The sequence below is a fragment of the Parasteatoda tepidariorum genome, chromosome 12, assembly GCF_982258835.1.
Source record: "Parasteatoda tepidariorum strain Cologne lab strain chromosome 12, Ptep-v5.0, whole genome shotgun sequence".
NCBI lineage: Eukaryota > Metazoa > Arthropoda > Arachnida > Araneae > Theridiidae > Parasteatoda > Parasteatoda tepidariorum.
This window is the reverse complement of record NC_141766.1, coordinates 39,986,254-40,006,664: the sequence shown is the minus strand read 5'-3', so window position 1 is coordinate 40,006,664 and position 20,411 is coordinate 39,986,254.

Genomic DNA, 20,411 nt, shown 5'->3' with positions numbered 1-20,411 from the left:
CAAATATTGGTCATTACTCGGTTTGCATTTACCAGGTATTCCTTACACTGATATTTTTTTTCAAGATGAAAAAGTTTGAACGCATGTGCACAAAGTACACTCACTACCCTGGAAGGAAGTAATGCTATGCTATTGAATTTTTATTATCAATAAACAGTGATTACTAATAATAACCAAATGAATATATTAAAATTTTCTAACCAAACTTCATTGGTAATCATGAGTTGAAATCAGTTTATTACATTTACCCAATGGCGTACTTGTTGTTAATTATCTCTGATTATCATTACTAATGACCGCAACTATTATTTTGACCACAACATGCATATGACAAACAAAATAAGAAATATACAAATTCCGTGAATCATAAAATAATGAAACATAATTATCGTTTATCTCTTAATAAAAGATACACCCTCTTCAGCTTCATTTAAAAACTAAACGATTCCTTTTTATGATTTTAATCCCATTTTTACTCAAATCAACCTCAATAATGGTTCTTCAATGCATGATTATGATGAAACATTTTAAGACATTTAAAAAGAATACTAAAATCATTAGAGTGGTCATTACTGAGTATTCTGCATGTCTCACAAAAAATATTTAATAAAACATTTAAGAATGAAATTTGCATGACCTTATACTAAGTAAAAATTAACAATACTTGAAAAATCAATATTTTAATACTTCAAGATTACACAAAAGTCATACTTTCGTGCTAAGTGTACTGAAGAAGAAATCTTATGTCGGAAACAATTTTTCAGGCTATTATTTTCAATAGTTCTGAAAAAAACTGAAAAGTTCGAAATTCTCTAAATTTTAGAGATATAATTCTATCCGACTGAAATAAAGATTGATGACATTACACCAACGTCATCAATATATTCGACCAAAATAATTGCTTTTATAAGTTAGTTTTTTAGGTTTTATACTTTTAACTTTTTAAAAAATACATTAGCTTATCGTTTTACTTTTAAGCCATAAATATGAAAAACTTTAAAGCCTTCAGGGATTAAGGTAGTAAAGGGATTTTAACTAGATTATTAAATCTAGCTCACAGTGCCTGCGCTTTGTTACTGTTGCAAAATTAATCTTAGTAAGAATGAAGAAAAAAATATTTACATACGCAATCATTTTTAATTAGCATTTTGCGCTATCTTTGTTATTTAATTAATAGAAACACCAATTATATGTATATTAATCTTAATATAATTAATCTTTGTTAACTGTCTAAAATAATTAAAAATTAATTAAAAGCTTTACGACTCGTCCAACTCCCGCGTCAATAAAATAACTCCATTTTAAAATAATTAAGGAAAAACTGGAAAGTAATTTAAAAAATTTTGGCTTAGATTCAATATAAATACGTTAATTTGCTATCTTTTCTAAGATGAGATTAAGCCATCATCTTGCATTTACGAAGGATGGGGGGGGGGCTTAAAGTTTGCTATCTAAACAATCGTAGTACTTTTTCCGATACATTAAGCTGAATCGAAGGAAATAAACCAATGTCAATAGGACTATTAGTTATTAAGTAATTTGGCTAGAACTCTTAATTCACTAAATCAGAGTTAATGACCGCAAAAAAATACATTTAGTCTATTCTCAAGTCTCCTCATACGTCAAGAATCTCCAGCAAAAAAATCAACAATCGTTTTTCGTTCAATGCAGTTTTTATATTATTTCCTTTATTATATATTCAAAACAAAACATACTGTTAGGTAAGTGTTTCTTTTAACGAATCGCTAAAAATATCAATTAAAATGAAAAGCTTGGTGCAGAGCAAAAGAAAGCCTCACTTTCTCCAAAATTGACGTTTCTTCATCAAACTATTCCTTCATATTGTTTCCAGATAGATACTTTAAAAGCTTCCAGGGTTTCCCTCACAATACACAGAAACATCTTATTGCCTGCTCAATTTAAGATTCATGATTTCCATGTAAACCAAACATGGAAATCATGGTGCTTTTCACCAAAACAGCTTTTAAATACATGCTCTTGGACGAGTTGAAAATGTGGCTAATCATTGTATTGCCTGAAAGCCTTAAATTTTAATTACATTTCTGTCAATAAATAAATCTTTCACTTCATAGAATCTGTATTAAATAAAAAGCATTGCTAATCAATGCGTTTTTTATGGGCTTCTTAATTTTCATTTAGATATAATAACTTTTATTTTGTTTTTGGAACAAGCATAACAAAAATGTTGTAAGTAGGAAGTAAGAAAAAGTTGTTTAGGAATAATTCACTTTGTGAAATTAATAATAAATATATCCTATTTTTCGCAGTGGAAATTAGTGGAATAAAATCAACAAACAATTAACTGTGGCTAATCATCGTATTGCCTGAAAGCCTTAAATTATAATTACATTTCTGTCAATAAATAAATCATTCACTTCATTAAATCTATATTAAATAGTAAGCATTGCTAATCAATGCGTTTTTATGGAATTCTTAATTTTCATTTGGATATAATAACTTTTATTTTGCTTTTGGAACAACCGTAACAAAAATGTTGCAAGTAGGAAATAAGAAAAAGTTGTTTAGGAAGAACTCTCTTTGTGAAATTAATAATAAATATATCCTATTTTTCGCAGTGGAAGTTAGTGGAATAAAATCAACAAACAATTAATACATTAACTCGTATATTTAATTCCAAAAACTTTTGGAATATAAATATACGAGTTAGTTGAAACTTAAGAAGAACGTAAAATTGACTTTTCTGTAATTATTTTGTTTTTGGCATTTGTTTTAAAAGCATTTTAATTCATACGTTATATTAAATTTTTACTCATTAATTAATGGTTTACGATAATAAATGAGGTAATATTTCATAATTTTATCATGATACATTAAAGCATGGCATAAGCACCGTAACTACCAGATTATGGTAAAATTTTTCAGTGTGTCTGGTTTTATGGGAACACAAAACACGGTAATGTTTATCGAAGCGCATTTGTAATGATTTTGCTGAAATAATAATAAAATATGATTTCATAATTTGTGATAAAATTTGGTAAATGTGGTAGGATTTAGCAATTTTATCATGATACCTTAGAACATAAAAACCATCTAAATTTGCGATTAAAGTCGTAGTTTGAAGAAAAACATATTTTAACTTATCAGTTATGCTAAACTTTATTTCATAAATTATAGGGCTTCGCTAAAATTATAACTCATAGATTTAAGATTTATGTTAAAATATGCATCATAGCAATTCGTAAAAATCGCATTTAGCCACATATAAATAAGAAAAGATATAATGAGCATAACAAAAATGTTATAAATAGGAAATAAAAATTATTATCTTGAAATAACTCTCTTAATCAAAACAATTTATAGCAGTTTTTGTGCAAATTTGTAAATTAAAAGCAAACAACTGTTAAAAAGAAAACTTTTAGAATTAAATAAACTAGGTTGTAGTAGCTTCATAACAAAATAAAACTGACTTATTTTTCAACCATTTTGTTTTTGGCAATTGCCTCAAAAAACGTACTTTTATTCATAAGTTATGCAAAATTTTAACTCTTAAATTATAGGGTTTCGATAAAATTATAACTCATAACTTAAGGAGTTATGTTAAAATATACATTATAAAAATTCGTAAGATAGAGCAGTATTGTATTTAATTAGATACAAATAAGAAACGATCTAAAAAGATGACAAAAATATTATAAGTTTGAAATAAGAAACATCATCTTGAAATAATTCTCTTTATCAAATAAGCAATATATAGTAGTTTTTTTGTTGGAAATTTGTGAAATAAAAAGGAACAACCATTAACAAAAACTTTTGGAATTAAATATACGTGGCTGTTGAAGCTTCAAAACAAAGTAAAAATTTCAAGAAAAAAAAAATTCTATTTGTTCATTATAAAAATAAAAAAAAACTTTTCATTCGGCATTTACAAAAAACTGAGGTACCATAAAAACTATTTGTTTTATTTTTTCTCAAATTAAAAATGTTTATTGAGCCGAATTAATGGTTTTTTGACTTTTAAGTTACAATACATAAAAAGTATTGAATGCTACTATTGACAACAATAGAAGAAGAAAGAAAACATGTTACAAAACGTTTGGCCATTAAAAGGTTTCTATAAACAAGCCTTTTCTTTTTTTTAAAAAGAAAAGCTAAAGGAATTTGTGGAATGAAAAAATTGCGCGAATAAAAATTGGTAATTTAAAAAAAAAAGAATGCAACTTTTATTGTCAAGAATGCCTTCAACCTAGAACAATTAAACTATTATTGGCACTGCAGCAGCGCCATCTCTCAACAAAATGTAGAACAATTATAAGCCTTTTGCAGTGCGACAAAAAATGAGCATATTTGTTCTTTCTAATATTATTTAAATGATAGATAAGAAATAAGATTATAAAAAAAAGCAGCATCATTTAAAAAAAGTTGCTTCTTTTTTTAGCATTATCCTGAAAAAATGAACACAACAAAACAATATTATATTTTACTAACGTTTGGGTATAAGATTGTTATGAAAACAATGCCAAAGATAAAAAAAAAAATTTAAAAAATTATAACGTGTTACTATGACTAACAAAGTCACAGTCTCAAAAAATCTTCTGAAAAATAATTATGCAAGATAAAAGCAAACTATAAAATTGAACTAAACATAAGTAATAACAATAAAACAAACTTGATATAAATAGTAACAATTCGTTTTTCTTGGTATTTTAAGACAAAAAATGAAAATTTTAAAAATATTTCGATTTTAAATTTTTTTTAAATTACAAAATGTTTTTTGGAATAATAAAGAAAGGTACAAAGGTTAGATAAAATAATGTGAATAATTCTACACTAAATCTAAGGAGAAAAAAAAACCTTTCTTTTATTTGCAATTCTATTCTAAACTTTTACATAATAAAACTATTTGCTCATTTTGAAAGATTATGAATAAAGCTTTTAGAAATGCTTTCATTTTTAATTTGCATAGAAAAACAACAGAGAAATTTAAAAACTTTTATCTTTTTTAGTACCAATAATTTTGAAAATATCTTTTTATATCAATAAAAAAATATTTTTAGATCTATAGTGATTAAAAAATTTATTGCACAAAATTTTCCTAAACATTTAAACCTCAAACTGGCGATTTTCATAGAATTAGTATAGCACTGTTCACACTTATTTTGTCCAGCCCCTGTACACATAAAAATTTTGATTTGAAGTATAGACTTTATATATTTATTATAGACTTTATATAGACTTAATATATTTTGTAATAACTTAGTACAAAATAAGTGAAAAATATTATTAATTTATGGTTATGAAATGCAGCATAAAACACCGGTGTCTTTCTCTGCGTTAAAGGAAAAATTTCCAAAAAACGACTCACGTAAAAACAGTAATTCTTTTAATTTGCATTTATCTAGAACTAAAAGAAAAAGTTATTTAGCATTGAAAATTCTTTAATTTATAAAATCAATTATTGATAAATTTTTGAATATGATTTTTAAAAAATTTCAAACTACTTTTTTTTAGATTTTATATTTTAGTGCAAATATAATTTAAAGAGATAAAAACTTGTCAGCCAAAATATATTAGTAATATAGTGAATTTAATTTAAATCCAAGATCTTATAGCAATGATTGGTTTAATACTTAGGTTATAGCTAACATAATAAAACACCAACAGAATAAAAATATTAATGCACAACCACTCTTTTCATAATAGCTCTTTTCACACCATTCCAATTTTAAAAAATTCGGTGATTAATAAGTCAATTAGAATAAATTTTCTAATTTGAAGTACCTGCTACTATAAACTCATAAACGAAATAAGTGGTATATATTTTACTTAAATCAAATAAAAAAATTTATTTATTGGTATGCAAAATGTCTTTAAATGCAAATATTAAAGTTTGGAGTTGTAAATTACCCCTATATACAAGATTTCCTTGCCACTTCCATGTAAAGTTTTGAAAAAAGTCATTTCACTTCACTTTTGCGTTGGAAAGTTAGTACTGGAACATCAAAATCTGTTTGATTATTGTGAATTAATAAAGTCAATTATTACTAACCCCTTCAAATTTTGAAAAAACAATTTTTCAGTTCACCCTCCTCACTGTTGATTTGATAGATTTAGACTTCATAGTTTAAATACTAATTTATGGTCTATAGTGAGTATCTTTTTATAAATTATTTTTGACCAGAATTATAATTACATAAAGTAGAAGGTTATTAACGCAGAATAGTCCCCATAGCGAATGCAAGATATTCAGTGAACTGACAGAAAGAATAACGAATAATTAAAGGTAATTCACACCTTTTTCCTTTAAAAGCACTTTTTCCTCTAAGCGTAATTAGTTTTCACACTTTTTCTTCTGAGCGCAATTATTTCTATACATGCACTGCTAGAAGATAGTTAAAATAACAATTTATTTAATTGTTATTTTACCATATTTAAACAAAACAGTCAAAGAACCATAAATAAGATGGTATTCAAGCTGTTAACTGCGAGAAAAAAACTTTTTATACTGCTTTCATCTAATACAGTTAAACAACCAGATTTTTCTCGCAAAGTTTGAAGGCACTTAGTTCCTTGAAGCTATGTACGTATTACAGTCGAGAAGGCTAATCTGTCTATTCATGGCCGCCGGAACTGGAGTTCGAGTACCAGTGTTGAAACCACCAAGTGTTTACAGTGTCCTGCCCTCCCCAATTTGTAACCCTGGTTTATTAGAATACTATACCTCATTCACGCATAGATGGCGGCATCATAAAGCTGCTTAGCACAAAAGAGTCCAGTTTTTCCCATCTATTATGATAAGTAAAACAACCAAATAAGCGAATTAAACCACATTCCACTGTAAATTTGATAGAACACAACTCAACCACAACCTAACTGCGATGTCCATTGCCTAGCAAAAAGCCTAGCTACAATGTGTAGTTAAATTTCTTTTTCACAGTTTTGAAACCACGCTTGTTGTAAATGATTAAAAAAACGTATAGTTTAGTATTCAAGTTTTTTTTAACCCTACTAGTTGTAAACGGTTTCAAAACCGTAAATGTAAGAAATGTTATTCACCTTAAACTTTACGGTTAATTGGATGGACAGACTGCTGCCAGTTATTTTACTGCAATTTTAGAATGAAAACTCTAACAGTGTCCTTAATTAAGTATGTTAAAGAACGTGCAGTGCATAAAATATTTTCTTAAAATTGAAATGTATTTTCTCATATACGCATATAATTTAAATTCTTTTCTTCTTCTGCTTATATGTATTGCGAAATACTTTTACTGATCATAGTGTTTATTTGTATGGGAACTATGGCCTTATCCTAATCATCTGTCAAATATTGTTATTTACAAAACCTTTAAGGCATACATTTTACTGAATGCGATTAAATTATTTTCTTTAACACTATAGTATAAAAAATAGGTTAAAAAATATTTGATAAACAACGAAATTTTACATTTTAAATCAAAAAGTCTTTTTGTTACAAAATTTGCATAGCAATTCTACCTTGAGTGCAAATAGAAAAAAATGGCTATTTTTTTATTTCATTTCAGAAAGCGAAATATTGATGATTCGAAAGAAAAAAGTTAATTTGATTTCTATCCAAATAAGTAAATATATCGGGAATATTGTTTACTCACGGAATCTTATTTAATTTAAGAAATTCTATCGTATTTTTATATTCAGCAATATTTGCGTTTCATACAGAAATTTAAATTGTTTTTCATCCTCAATATCTACCTCAGGAAATTTAAAAAATACTAAGCATGTACGGAATTCTGAAAAATGTTGCCTTAAATAAAAAATTAAAACTGAAATCTTAAAGATAAAGTGCTTTTTTATGCGATAATAAACTAATCTGTCCCAAATTTGTAAAATCTTTCTTAATTATTCGTAAGGTAATTTCTAACATCTTCCGAAAAATTATTATTTTAAGCTCATACGTACACTAAAAAATTAGCCAAAACTTAGACAAGAAATTCACTATCTAGATTCATGAAATAAGCAAATTTTCAAAAATTTACTAACTAATTTGATATATATATATATATATATATATATATATATATATATATATATATATATATATATATATATATATATATATATATTAATAAAATACTAAACTTTTTTTTACAATAAAGTATTGTTCGACTTTCTTCGCTCTATAGAACTTCCTTAAAATCCACATTTTTCTGATCATAACCTGAAAAAGAACCACCAATCAATTCATTTAAGTTAGTCTGCAAATCTTAATCGATAGAATAAATTAATTCGCAAAATGTAAAATGTTTACCAATTAAATTGATGGAATAAAAGAATTCATAAGAAATTTAGCAGAAAAAGTGATAAAATAACAAATTCACAAAATTTAAAGTATGAACTTATTTTCAGTAAAATTCATATGTTATAGCTTGAAATGTCTTAACTGCCAATAAATAATTATGCATAAGGAAGTAAATATTGCAAGGTACCGGAAAAAAATAAAAATGATAAAATTACCAAACTGGAAAAAAATAAAACTAAATTTACTGGAAAAAATAAAAACGATAAAATTACCAAACTGACAATTAAAGACATTTCTGGTAAAAAAAAAAAAAAAAAAAAAAACTCAATTCAAGTAATGAAATCCAAATATATTGGCGTTTAAACTTTTCTTGTGCTAACGGTTTTCATTCAAATGGTAACGATTTACTGGAAATTCTGGTTTTCAAAATTATACTTCTTATTACTACACATTTAGTTAAAAAAAAACAAAACTGAAATGTAACTCTAACCAAATGAATACCACATTTACCAAATTTTAACGCATATTATAAAATAATTTTTTTGTTAATTATACCAAAATCATTGCCAAAGCACTTCGATAATTTTTACCGTGCTTTTTGGTGTTCTCATAGAGCCAGCAACACGTTAATTTTACCACATACTGGTAGTTTTAACCATGCTTTTTAATCAGTGTAGCATTCGAGGGTTTTTTTTTCAGTTTTTCTTTCAAAAAATTTCTCACTGAATTGTTTTGAATTTAACAACAGTTTAGCATTATCTCTTATTAAAATATATATAAAAAAACATGTGCTAGCAATTCATAAATTAGAGACTTAGTTCATTCTTAAATTCAGTGAAACAAGCATGAATACTAAACATGTTGGGAAATGTTGAAATCAAAACAGCTTACAATTATTTTAACTGGTTATACAGTTATAAAACGATTTAAGAATTGAGGAATAAGCTAAAATTATTTTTCGTTTTACACTTTGATGAATTTTTTCTCTAGCTTCTTTTTAACCTGTGCAGTGTGTACTTCCATCTCGAAACTCTTCCCATGGTAGTCAAACAGTTGTGGTCTGAATATTAGATAGTTTCTTTACATTTTCAAAAACAATGTATGGACTATGTATTTCTAACTTGTACTGTTTTATAAGTATTGGAATATTTATCAAACTTTATGTCTGCCTATTTTTGTTTCAATCATGTTTTTAATTGTCTTGCATTGCAACCTTACTAACTTTCACAAAAGGAGTCTTTAATTGATTTTAATTTCTTAAAATAAATTATACCTTAGGAGTCATTATCTTGCAAATCAAATAATCAAAAATATTAATAATATTAATACTTTAGATTATTTAATTTGAGCTTCTTCACAAATAATAAGAAGAAAATAATATGTTATTTCTAAATACACAATACATTTACCTCATTAACCAATCAATAATGTATTTCTAGCGTAGGGGAAAAAATTTTATATATTATTTTATTATAGGCTCAATTTTGAGTTTACGACTAACAATATTCTACTCATGTAATTTTGAACCCAACCCAGAAGTCAAGGGATCTCTGGATCAAGCATTGAGATCAATTAATTTTGTGTAGTAATTTTTGCATTGCATGGAAAAGAAAACCGCAAAAACCTCCCATAGTTAGACTGACGGCAAGAGGATTTTAAACCGTGACCCGTCCATCGCTGAAGATGTTTAACGTCAGCATTGTGGTAAGCCGAGAGCAGAACTCATATCAACCTGCCACTGCTTGGATTCGAACCTGCGTCATCTCTAAGCATTTTGGTATCTTCGATGCAGTTCTTTTTTGATGCCCACATGGAGAATGACCTAAGTCATACATCCATCCGAAGGGCAGATTTGTTGGCGACTCTTTCAGGGCACCATATTAGGTGGGCCAACATTGCTCCCACAGTAAGGACAGATAGTACAGAGAAGTAAAACATGCATGCCTTACTCGGGATTTGAACCCAGAACCTTTCTGAAGCAAGGCCATTTTCCTGATCCCTACACAGCTCTCTGATACTGTAAAAAAGGAATATTGCTGCATATTAGCTCTACTTTCATAGACGTCAACAGTCAACAGCCTTTTTTGAACTACTAAGTTAAAATTATCGGCTGCAAACATTTTGAATCATTTGCTGCTTATTTAACTAGAAACTGATACCAAATTGTAGAAGGGAGGGTGTTCCGTATTGACTTCCTTTAATAAATATTGATGGCATCCTTCTCAAAAAGCAAGTAAAAAAACATACACAAAGGAGGTCACAAATAAATTATAAAGTGAGAAATAAAAAACGAAAGTGCTTACAAAGCAAACTAACAAATCACTATTGCGAAAAATGAGGCTGAGGACATGTTTAGTTGCCAAAGAAAGATCGGAAATTCGATAAGGAAATCAAACTAGATAAGTTTTGTTTTTTTAACTCATCTGACTCACTTGTTTCGATGGATTTCGATAATTATTTTGTTTTCTTCTCGCTTAAATAATAATTGCCTCTTCCTAAAATGCATATTTTTTTCATTTCATTTTTAACAAAGATTCTAAAAATATTTTTTAAATGCAGTGATTACAGCCCTAGAAGCAAAATAACTTGAGTCCTCATTGGACGAATATTCATGAACCTTGTCTCAATAAAGGTTCAAAGAGCCGTTATTTTTCCGATATTTCCGATTCAGCCGATATTTTACAGTCATTTTACAATCAATATCTTGGCTCAATAAAGGTTCAAAGAGCCGTTATTTTTCCGATATTCGCCCTATATAGAATTGTCCCATTCGCACGATATTTTACTGTCACTTTACAACCAATATCTGCCCTATATAGAATTATCCGATTCACCTGACATTTTACAGTAACTTTGCAACCAGTATCGGCTCTATATAGAATTGTCCGATTCATCCGATATTTTACAGTCACTTTACAATCATTATCTTGGCTCAATAAAGGTTCAAAGAGCCGTTATTTTTCCGATATTCACCCTATATAGAATTGTCCCATTCACACGATATTTTACTGTCACTTTACAACCAATATCTGCCCTATATAGAATTATCCGATTCACCTGACATTTTACAGTAACTTTGCAACCAGTATCGGCTCTATATAGAATTGTCCGATTCATCCGATATTTTACAGTCACTTTACAATCATTATCTTGGCTCAATAAAGGTTCAAAGAGCCGTTATTTTTCCGATATTCACCCTATATAGAATTGTCCCATTCACACGATATTTTACTGTCACTTTACAACCAATATCTGCCCTATATAGAATTATCCGATTCACCTGACATTTTACAGTAACTTTGCAACCAGTATCGGCTCTATATAGAATTGTCCGATTCATCCGATATTTTACAGTCACTTTACAATCATTATCTTGGCTCAATAAAGGTTCAAAGAGCCTTTATTTTTCCGATATTCACCCTATATAGAATTGTCCCATTCACACGATATTTTACTGTCACTTTACAACCAATATCTGCCCTATATAGAATTATCCGATTCACCTGACATTTTACAGTAACTTTGCAACCAGTATCGGCTCTATATAGAATTGTCTGATTCATCCGATATTTTACAGTCACTTTACAATCATTATCTTGGCTCAATAAAGGTTCAAAGAGCCGTTATTTCTCCGATATTCACCCTATATAGAATTGTCCCATTCACACGATATTTTACTGTCACTTTACAACCAATATCTGCCCTATATAGAATTATCCGATTCACCTGACATTTTACAGTAACTTTGCAACCAGTATCGGCTCTATATAGAATTGTCCGATTCATCCGATATTTTACAGTCACTTTACAATCATTATCTTGGCTCAATAAAGGTTCAAAGAGCCGTTATTTTTCCGATATTCACCCTATATAGAATTGTCCCATTCACACGATATTTTACTGTCACTTTACAACCAATATCTGCCCTATATAGAATTATCCGATTCATCCGATATTTTACAGTAACTTTAGAACCAATATCGGCCCAATAAAAATTGTCAGATTCATCCGATATTTCACATTCATCATTAAGCTAATATAGGCCCTATATAGGCCATTCTAGAACCAATATTAAAAATTCTAGACATCCCAATATTGTTCTCTCAGTGCATGTTCTTTTGGGACCAATATTGAGACCATTTTGTGTGAAAACACGTTTCTACAAATATTGATTTCTCATTGATATTATTAAACTAACTACAATGAAAACAACCAAAGACACTAACAATGAACAAAAACGCACATCTGATAAAAAAAAAAAAACAAGCATAGAAATACGAAGATCCATATAGATTTCAAACAAACATGTTCATTCTTCCTGAGAATTGAGCTGACATTATCGGACAAAGCTCTCTCCGGTGTGCTTATTATTATCATGCGCTTATATCCATCTTAACTGAGAAAAAAAGTTATTTGACAAAAGAAGTTGCGCTGGTAAAAGAAAGACTAAGTGACAGGACAAATAAATCCTTTTGAGGATTGACACGTTCTTTCAGAGGGTACTCAATTATTGGATTAGATAATCAAGATTTTTTTTATAGAACATATATGTTTATTATTGCTCTAGTACTTAGGAGTAGATCTTCTTATTATATTTTAGTGAAATCTAATATAGAATAGAATAAAGGTAGATTTGATTGTAACAAATTAATAACATGAATTTTAGAACGATAATCAAATAACATGAATAATGTGGGGGAAAAGTTTTGAGATTACTCTAGTACATAGGAGTAGATCTTCTTATTGTATTTCAGTAAAATCTAATAAAGAATAGAATAAAGGTAGATCTGATTTTAGCAATATGATAACATGTATTTTAGAACGCTAAGCAAATAAAATTAATAATGTGGGGGAAAGTTTCAAGATTACTCTAGTACATAGGAGTTATGTCTTCGCATCATGTTTTAGTAAAATCTAATATAGAATAGAATAAAGGTGGATTTGATTGTAACACATTAATAACATGCATTTTAGAACGCTAAACAATTAACATGAATAATGTGAGGGAAAAGCTCTAAGATTACTCTAGTACATAGGAGTAGATTTTCTTTTTATATTTCAGTAAAATCTAATACAGAATAGAATAAAAGTAGATCTGATTTTAACAATATGATAACATGTATTTTAGAACGCTAAGCAAATAACATTAATAATGGGGGAGGTTAAGATTACTCTAGTAAATAGAAGTAGATCTTCTCATCATGCTGTAGTAAAATCTAATATAGAATAAAATAAAAGTAGATCTGATTTTAACAATATGATAACATGTATTTTAGAACGCTAAGCAAATAACATTAATAAAGTGGGGGGGGGGAGTTTTAAGATTACTCTAGTACATAGGAGTAAATCTTTTTATTATACTTTAGTAAAATCTAATTCTTCGGAGACTATGCAACCAGAAAAAAAATTTAGCAAATGATATGCATGTTTTATGTTGTACTGTATCTATTGTTTTAAAATATTACTGTTTATTATATTACTGTTTAAAATATTACTGTATTACACACTGTTATGAATTTGTAACAATTCTTAAGAATACATATTTTATTTTATTTTATAATATACTATAAAGATTTTATAATATACTACAGATTTACAAGGAAAATTTGGCTTGTTGAAGTAGTTGGAGGAAGACAGTATTAGTAGAATATTTATTCTGAAGATGATGATTGTGACTAGTTAAAGAATTGGTTGTTCGTGGGAAACAGTGCTTGAAAAAATATACTGATAAATCATTGCAAGAAATTATTATTATCCACTTGTCCAATTATTCTATTCTATTGAAGAATCAAATATGATAAATAATGAATATTTTTTTTTAAATGTGGAGATCCAAAGTAAAGATGATTCTTAATTTTTATGTACATATGAAATATTAAATATAATAAATTTTGAAATTGGCCCGTACGTTATGGCTGCAGGGGCAAACTGTACTGGACACCACTGTCCAACAATCAAAAATGGAAGTGTCATGTTTAGGTTATAATAAATTTTGCCCCTGAAAATTAAGGGGAGCAGCGGTGGCTCAGGGGATAGAGCGCTCACCTCCCGATGAGGAGATCGGGGTTCGAATCCCAGTGATAGCTGCTCGATACGAATTTCGCACCCGGCTCGCACCGACCATAGTGCTGACGTAAATTATACTCAGTGGTAGACGAATCATGGGTTAGAGTCCCCTGGCCGTCAGGCTAAGCGTGGGAGGTTTTAGTGGTTTTCCTCTCCATGTAACGCAAATGCGGGTTAGTTCCATCAAAAAGTCCTCCATGAAGGCGAATTTCTCCCAATATTTTATCCAGGAGTTCCCTTGTTTTCGGGATTGTAATCAAAATTACAAGACTACGAAGTTGAATATTGGTAGTTGTAAATCCAAATTTGGGACGGCTGTTCAACGACGGCTACAAAATAAAATAAGTTAACGAATCCTTGTATTTGGCTATTAATTGCTTTAATTTATTGTCAAAGCTATTTCCTTAGTCTTGCGTATTCAAATGTGTTGGCGAAAAAAAAAGTGTGAGAAATAATAACGAATTTAGTAAAGGCAAAACATTTAGCAACCATGAAACGGTTTTTGAATTCTACGCTAATGTGTTAGTCAGAAGTAGAAAGAATCGTTAAAAATATATTTAATTCTGCACTCAATTCAAGGTGTCTTGCAATAGACTGATCGTTACGACACGGTTCCCAGCAGATCGCCGAAGTCAAACATCACTGGCTACGGTCAGTGTACTGGTGGGTGATTGCTTTGATCAGCCTGAGAAGGAACCTAGGGTGTGCAGTACTGGTCCTCGTTAAACTGTTCTACCATAAAGTGATCGACTTTGTGCGCAGGTATTTGGGCTATCGAAAAAAAACGGCGCCATCCTCTCTGCAGAGGATCAAAATTGTAATGTCATGTCTTCGAATCATCCTCGGGGATGTTTCCCAAACCATCACCAATAGCCTATTATGCAGCTCTAGTGCGACGTCTATAGTCTCTAGTCTGACTCCGTAAGACCAGACTGGAGATTTGTAACAACAACAACAATAGTGCGACGTAAATAAGTCACTACTACAATTTAAGGTTGCGGTGTAAAAAGAATACCGATTGTATAAATGATTTTTGTATACTGAGCAATAGATTAAATAAAATTATAATTTTGTTGTTAAATGATAAAAAAATATATTATGCATATTTTTGCGTGACAGAATTGAATAACCAACCCATTTTTGGGTTTAGGACTATCAATAATTAAATCCATAGTATTGTAGTTTTGAAATCAACCCAGAAAACATTGTTTAAAAATAGTCTTCGTGGAGGACTTTTTTGATGCAACTAAACCGGTTTTGCGCATAGAAAAATACTAATATAAAATTTAATTTCTAAAATTACTTATAGCATGTATTTTTACCACTTTTTCCTAGAAAAAAATCTATAAGAGTTGTAAAAGTTATGAAGCTCTAATTCTCGAACTCTAACAAAGCAAAGCCTTTATTTCCCACCTTTTTTGAAAAATGTGATGTAAAATAATTTTTTATCGTCAAAAGTTTGTTGAGAACACAAAGCATTCAGAAAAAAAATCACAAATTTTGCCTAAAATCCAAGATGGCGATTGAAGGGTGCCCTTCTCTCGAAACCTAACGTTTTGATTTTCTAAATTATATTTGTTCTTGAAATATGATTCAATCAATATGATAATTCAATTTTCGTAAATCCTGAAAAAAATACTAAACTTCTAAATTTTTAGATAAAAGGCTGATATTTTATGATAATTTTGCATACCTCTTAGAACTACATAAATTCAACGCAAACAGTTCGTGGAATTCTTGATTTTCTTTAAATTAAATTTAAAACTATTTTAAATTACATACGAAAACTGAACAACTTAAAACCGCCTTTTATTCTTAAAAACATGTTAGAGAAAAATCTCAAACTCTAAAACGTTGAAAGCGAATGTGAATAAACAGTTTATTTTTTTCAGCACTTTATAAATCCATCCCAGAAATCCTTATCTTTCTTTTGCTAAGTTTATTCGAATTCTGAAAATATAACAAATGTTTCTTTTCCGATAAAAACTGGAAGAATAATGATTATATGGAATACCTTATCATTTAAGAAAATGTGCATTTAAATTTGCATGAAAATGTATATTAGTTTAGAATGTCGAAAGAATTTCTTAAAATGTTCGTTTCTATAGAATTTCTGTTGCTTTTCTAACCAATAATGCAGATTCAAATTTCAAATTACTGCATTATTAAGAACTGCGTTTTGAAAATTGCTGTACTTGTAAACATAGAATACAAAGATTAAATTTTTTAATAAAACAATATTATTCTGCATTAAAAATTTGAAGAAAAAAAAATATATAGGGGAGAGTCGGATAGCCGCGCCCAGCGGGTACCCCCGCCCACAGTCAATTTCATATGTATAGAATATTTTTTTCAAATCAATGGGCCATCGGACATTAATTGTTATATTAAAAAAAGATTATTTTCAAAGTTCCAAGTATTTATGCAGCTGTTAACATGGTAAACAATAGTTTTGAAAATATGTTGAATACAGTAGTCACGAAATTAAGAAAAATTGGTTGAATGTTTCGATTAAACTTCATTTTAATACTAAAAAAAGAATTTTTTCTATACATACAGCATTAAAGTATGTAGTCTTAAGTTTAATTTGCACGGAAAAAGAAGTTTATATGTGAAAAATTGTTCTATTAATTACAAATTTACAAAAAAATTGGATTTCGAGTAGCCCCGCTCGCATGAAAGTCGGGTATCACCGCCCAATTTCATTTCGTCGATAAATGTACGGTTGCAATGATTATTATTTTATTGCTTCAAATTTGAATGTCATATGCATTTTTAACAACAAATATTGTTGTTATTAAATGATTGTTATTAAATGATAGAATTCACTAAAAGTATATAAATATGTAATAAATAGAATAATTTTGTGATAAAAATGATAAATAAGGTTTATCTATTGTCAATACATTGGTCACTTTCATTTACACCTGAAATAACAGCCAAAAAATATAATTTTGGTAACTGGGCGGGGCTACCCGACACATTTTGAAAAGAGCTGAAAAACATGTTTTTTTAAATTTCTGTTTTTTTAAATTAAACTATTCTTTTTTTGGTTCATTCCTTTTGCATTATTCAATTAGATGGTAAAACAATCGAAACATACAAAAATATTGATTATTACTCAATATTATACAGAAATATAAGCAATACTCCTTAAGTGGGCGGGGCTACCCGACTCTCCCCTATATAGATAGATAAATAGATAGAGAGAGAGAGAGAGAGAGAGAGAGAGAGAGAAAGAAAGAGTTAGATAATAAGAAAATTAATGATTGATTGAACAAATAATTTAATGACGATAATCTAAATTATTAACCCTTTGCACTCCATGTACTTTAAAATGCTGTTTGAACATACATAAGCACTAAATCATTTAAAATACATAATACAATATTTTTATATAATTTTCAAAATACCTAAAATAAGGTTTTTACTCATAATTAAGGTATAAAAATTTTTAATTTTAGCGTTTTGACTGCTGATGGCGCTTCAGAGACGACATCGGTATGCAAAGGGTTAATTTTACTTATTTAGAAATATCATAATTAAAAAATTCCTTTGAAAAATAAAATCAACTCGTGGCATTTCTGAAAGATACAATATAGCTTAAAAAAGTTTCCAGCTTTATTTTAATTTGATCACAGTAAAATATAATGAAGAAATAAAAAAAAAATTCAAACAGCCTTATCTTTTCAATATAGCATAGTTTTTATCTGCATTTTTAAAAAGATTAATGTGCATTTTGAAAATAATTTATCTAAACCACAGAAATCTGAAAAAAAATTAATATGCTGGCCTGAGACTTTTATATGCCACTGTAATAAGCCACAGTAAATAATAAATGATTCATTGATTAAACGAGTAATTTAATGTGAAATGATTAAACTATTACAAACTTGAACTACAACTAAAAATCCAAGATAAAGAAATCAAATAGTGTTGTAAACTAAGTCTGTCGTATTCCTTCAGCTAAAATAAATGTTTAATAAAAGTAAGCATGCTTTTCTAAACTTAACCAGATACTAAATTATTAATTTAATCAAACAACTGTAGAAGCAAAAGATGACAAACCTCGGAAACTCCTTTGGTTCTGTAAAAGTAAAGCATTCCGACAACAGCCCGTTGTAAGCCAAGTGGATCATGAAACATAAGGCTTCATAAGTTCGTGACCGACGGTATGATGGCGGTAGTGTGGTCAGTAGCACGCAAAGACCATCTCTGCATTTCAAGCAAGCTTTTACCCATCGATCTAAAGCTGTTTGAACTTAAGCAGCCATTAGATGGTAAACCGTACCTAAGTATTACTTTAGATAGATGTTTTCAAGTTTCTAGAATTTACAATCAATTGAAGCGCAGAAACATTTTATTTCTTGCATAAATTTTACAGTGTTATTCACAGTCACGTAGAGTATTCACATGTTATTCACTTATTATTATATTTTCCGCATGCCCTTGGATTTAATTATTCGATGGTAAACTATACCTAAGCATTACTTTAGATAAATATTTTCAAGTTTCTAGAATTTTCAATTAATTGAAGCGCAGAAACATTTTATTGTATTCATAAAATTCGCAGTCACGTAGTGTTATTCACATATTATACACTTATCATTATATTTTCCGCAACCTTTTGTGCATAATAAATGGTGCAAATTTATTAATCATTAAATCCATTTATAAAAACTTCTTAAACTATTTTATATAAAAAGCAAATATAATGATCCATATTTGAAATTTAACTATTCGAGCATTTTTCATTATCTTTTCAAGTATCTTTTGTATTTGACACAAAAACAAATTTCGACATTAATTTCGAAGACTATTCAAAAGCAGTGCGGAAGCAATTTTACTGCTTTGATAAGAATAAATTTATTTTTTAAGGAAGTTTTAAAATTAATATAAGTTAATAATTAATAAAGTTTACTTTCGTAAAGTTCTTTCACGAATTTATGTACTAACATTTGCATTATAAAAGTGATAGAGAATTGATGGAATTATTATATCTACGGCACGCTGTCTTTAAAAATTTGTTATATAATGTGCCTTTGATTTAATTAGATTGGAAAAAATGAGTAAAGACATTTTAAAATTTGTTTTATTTTTTTTTAATTGGAAACAGTTTTTTAAAAGATACTACTAACTCAATTATCTTTTTGAGTAGGCTTTTCAACATTGCGTCTATTTTTAATTTAAGGCATTTTACTCAAAAGTCATTGCTGTTTTTTTTTTTCATTAAATCGACACAAAACAGTTTGGAAAGTTTAAAACTATTAATAGAAGTAATTCGGAAAAAAATTTATAGAATTTGAAAAATCTAATAGTATTTCAAAAAGTACAATAAGATTTTCAGGATTGAAACAGTTTAAGAAAACTTTATTTCTAAGCCATTTACAAGATGTTTGGTACTGACCACCCTTCGGGTATATTTTTAGAAAAAAAGGCTAAGAAGTAATGCCAATTAAGGGTTTCAAATACAGATAACACTTTTAGAATTTCCATTTTAAAATTACGGTAAAATAGCTGGCAGCAGTCTGTCCATCCAATCAGACGTAAATTGTACGCTGAAAAACATTTCCTTATCGTTACGGTTGAGACCGTTTACGACTGGTATGATTTAAAAAAAACGTGACTACAAAACTATACGGTTTAATAAGCATTTACAATTAACATAGTTCCAAAGTTATAGAAATGGAATTGGGCTGGACATAGGAGTTATGTAATGATAGACTTTTTGTTAGGTACTGACCATTGGAGTTAGGTTGCGGTCAAGTCAAGTTTTGTCAAGTGAACGGTGGAATGTGGCTAAATTAGTTTTTCTGGTGATTAATAAGAGACATCAAAATTATTAAAAAGGCAATTAAAAATTACACTTCCAGAGAAAAATCGAGCTATACAGCAGAAATTCCATAAGAAAATTGAAATCAATGGAATATATAAAGAAGTAAACAATGAAAAAATGAAAAATATGAAAATGACAACCGAAGCTGACGTCGTCAGGGGGTACCAGCTCCGGAAGTCATAAGGTTTTGAATTTATTACTTCCGGAGCTGGTACCCTCTAAAGACGTCAGCTTCGCCTATCATTTTTATATTTT